Below are 4,477 nucleotides of genomic sequence, written 5' to 3'. Positions count from 1 at the left end.
GTTTTTGAATTGTACTTATGAAAGGATTTTTTGGGTGTGATAATTTTGATTGCATGAAAGAAAATGATATAGTTTTCCTTCCATCGTTCTGACAAATACTGTACATTTGCCTACATTTAATTTAATTTGTCCGTAATACCATTTAAAAGTGCCTAATTTGGCAACGTACCATGCTTTTCACTTTAAATGTTCTTCATTATAAATTGAAGGGTGATCAGGTTTGCTAAGATACAGATTCATTACTAATGTAATTCGTACGATTTTATCTCTGACAGTCACGCTCATTGAAATACTATAGGACTACAGTTTTGCAACACATGGAGCTAAATGAGAACATCAAATACATTATTTTATCGACCTAACAATATCGTACTGCACGTGTCCAACAAGATTTGTATCGTAATTGCATTACCACAGGCTCCATATCTACTAATGGACAGAGATTACCCGATATTATTCATCCCTCCCACATGACCTGAAATAGAAGAAATGAAAATGGGAGTCTAAAAAGGACATAAATAGAAGAGTTTTACCGATAGGACCATGTAGGGATTTAATAATAATTGTGTAGTCTGTTCATTTTACTTGAGCGCCGATTCACCATTGATGTCATTGATGATCCCTTGGCAGCGGCACTGAAGGACTGGATGTTTTCATGAGATTATACTTACAATTACGAGTTCAATCTTCGACTCGACAAATATATTTGCGTAAATTTTAAAGTCTACGTGCAATTTTCATGGGTCGTTGCATGGCGTGTAATCACAAAGGGCAATTCAAATAGTGCCAGAATAACGGGTAGTCTTAACCGTTGCAGTCAGCCGTTGACCATCGTCCCTGATTTGATTTAAGAATCTCAGTTCTACTATGTTTAGTTATGAAGAGAAAATTAAAGGTTTAATGCAATGCACGGTGCTGGAATACCTTCACTCTATAAAAGTACAATATTGAAAATTTAGGGTTGCCTTAAGAAAACTATGTGATATGGTAAAAGGATCCGAACTATATGTACATGTTTGGAGCTAAATGTTCATATGCACCAATGCGGCAAAAACAGCTAAAGTTCATTAAAAAGCAACAAGTTGTTTTAAATTGTACGAGACTATCAAATAAATATCAAAGCTATGTTTTATCTGGCTATGGAACAAAACAACTCACAACAAATAGCTCATAATTTCTGTAAACATATGAATCCGGGTTCACATCTATAAATTGTTTTATCAATGTTACAATGCCGTACAGTCGAAATACAGCGAAGAACATAGCTCGGATGATATTAATTATGGGATAAGCATGTTTATGCGGTACAAAGCCCCTGAGGCAGGGAACTTTCCGAATCAGTGATGCTTGAACATTTCTCGCTTTGTGGTTGGGCGCTTAGATTAAATGATCAAAACAAACTGCGTCACTAATATTCTACAAGAAAGGGCACGTTGTAGCTCGTTCTTATGTTTAAGTCACCTTTTCACGAATAAAGTCAACACAACCATAACAACAATGCTTCACAAATCCCTTGCCATAAATAGCCACACTAGCCACACTGAACTAGGGTGAACTAAAACGGCTCTGTAGTGTTTGTTTAGGTATGATTGTGGAACTGGACTAGCGTCAGCCACTGTTACATTTTTTCGTATGAACCTTTTTGTCGTTATGAATGATTTTACCTTAAAAGTAGACCAAAGAACATTTTTTCAAAGATTCATATTTGGTTCTCATATTTTCGTATATTTTTTTAAATCTTGAAAATGTAACTGTCGACTGCTCAATAAAGCCGCTTAACATCAAAATTATATGACATTCTGTCATGGAACAAAGACATACTTCTAATAATACAATATGGCAAACTTTTATAATACCAAACTATATCTTTTGTTTTTAAAATAACCATTTGTTTCACAGAGTTAAGAAATCTTCAAACGAATCATCCGGGGCACTTTATCATTATCATTTACTTTATCATTAAATATCTTAGCAATCATTCAGCTAGCAGTATGAGCATCAGTTTTTTCAGTATGGGCATCAACTGCCACATTGGAATTTTCTCCAAGATGAATGGGGACTGATAGTCTTTTATTGCGAACAATGATATTCCAAGCAATATCTTCTGAGAAAGAAGGCCTTCAGCCAGGTCCAACGCCATATGAGATCAAATGCCTGAATCTAATAATACTTCAAAATCCTGATCCACGCCAAACAGGTTCCCTTAAGCGTACGGATTACTTCTTCTCACTTCACTGACTGATAAGAAATATATTTTCTCAGCTATGAATTGGCATACAAGATCACGTATCTGCCGAACACCCCAAAAAAGGTCCAAATCTGTTGTGTTGTTTTACACATTATTTTATAAATATATTTGGAGTATATAGGTATTTCAGGTATGCTTCAGAAATAACAAATATCAGTTAGAATCACTTTCTTACAGCTCTAAGCCGTGTTAAGGTTTCTACTTGAGCTTGCGATTGCATATGTATTGCATGAGAAGATATTTCAACGAATCATTTTTCCGTTGGAACTGAGAAAGGTCGTCTTGGGCGGTAATCGATTTTTGAGGCAGAACGTTCTTAGACAATGTTTTATGGTCTGCAGATTTGAATCTCCAACGTTTTGCTTCGGAAAGACACCGAGCGCAAATCGATAATGACAGTTTGATAATTCAATACAACTTTGTGACTTAGAGATCGAATGTGACATTTGAGACACAGATTTAGGAAAGTCGATCCAATTTATAGACATCCGAACACAGCTTTATTTGTGGCGAAGTGAAATGAATCTGGTGAACGAATCTTCAAGCGGAAGTCACCATTGAATGGAAGCTTGCTGTATGGAGAATCTACACTCTTGAAAATCAGCACGCGTTAAATCTAATGATGTCTGTTACTGTTTCGTGAGCTGATTGGATAATTGCTACCTCTCCGATCCTATAATTGTCCGCTACAACCACAAGAGAATCACAAGTTTTCACAAGAGAGTTGTATGTTGTTGTTGAACTGTGCCAGTAGTACTTTAAATGGAGTTCAAGGCAAATAACACTTTTCATGAAAGTGTCAGTATGATTTATAAATTCTCAGCCTCGCCACTATTTGCCAAAGCAAAGCAGGTATTGGAAGTTGTTTAATATTATCTGAACAAATGCAGCCTCTTGAATCAGCTTACCACTGAAAAATAAAATCAATTCGATTTCATAAGCTTTACTAACAAAAACATACATAACAACTTTAATGGTATTAAAACGATCGATAACTGCGACGACGAAATCACTTGCGTATCGAAAAAGTGTGTATGGCTTTAACATCGATTACAAAGTGAAAAAATATTGAGGTAATCCATAATATTCCTATCGGTGAACGGGATTTGCCCCACGCTCATTCTTGCAGCAGTTTGCGCATTGCAGAAAGTACTCGAAAATGTTGAAGTATTCTCAAGCCTACGATGCTATGGAAAATGTTTCGCCGCTGAAGCATGCCCCATTGCTCAGAGATATTCAAATTCAAGAAAAGCACGAAAAAAACTCGTAACGTTGCCCTGCATTTGGAAAGTTGTACCAATCGCCAAACGCTATTCAATTTCAATTTTAATGTACGCTGTTATGCAATAATTAATGGTTTTCATCTTCTGTTTGTAATCTGTGATCTCGTAATCTGCTCGTAAAACTGTTCTGCTACAAAAACGTAAAACTATAAAACTAAAACTTGAATAAGTAAGTTTAAAAATCGGAAAGAATAACCATTATCTTAAAGCTTCAACTGTTTAAATAACATACATCATTTCAAAATGGTATGTAGCGCTGCTCAACCAATACGTACCCCATCGATGAAAATGAATGATATCCGGTAAGAGCCAAGTGTGGTGAATTAATTGGAGGCGGGGGGGGGGGGGGAAGCAGCTCCCATACAAGTGATTTGATAAAATCCTGAACCAGTTTTGCATTGGTGGTCGTGGAGACGCCAGGTTTAGTGATCATTGTGCCCCACCTGGCGTCTCCATTTCGGACAAGACAAACGGCATTTTGGTCGTTTTTCGATCAATGCATGGTTCAAATTGATCATTAGTTGTCAGTAACGATCTGAATTAACAGTTTCATCAGTTTTAAGGAGCCTGTGATGCATAACACCTTTCTGTCCAATCAGAAAGTCCTTTTTTGGAGTCCTTGGCGCTCTTTGTTTGTCAAGTCAAAACCGCCATTATTAATTTTTTTAAACCGCTGAAAGCAGTGCGATCTTCCAAAACATGTCTCAACAAGCATTTGGTGCAATTCTGAAGCAGTTTATTTCAAGAGGTAGCAGACAAATAATAATCCCCACAAAACGACATTTTCAGGCATAAAAGTTGACATGCTCTAACCCTGTCAACGATCGGTTGATAACTGATTTAATTTTTATTACGACCTGAACTCATTTACCTGATATTACAGCATGAGCAAAATTGTTTTACATAAAAAAATGTTAAAAATCAATCTTTCAAATAAAAGTTCAAG

The sequence above is a fragment of the Anopheles cruzii genome, unplaced genomic scaffold (genome assembly GCF_943734635.1).
Source record: "Anopheles cruzii unplaced genomic scaffold, idAnoCruzAS_RS32_06 scaffold00108_ctg1, whole genome shotgun sequence".
NCBI classification, from domain to species: Eukaryota; Metazoa; Arthropoda; class Insecta; order Diptera; family Culicidae; genus Anopheles; species Anopheles cruzii.
This window is presented reverse-complemented; position numbering follows the sequence as displayed.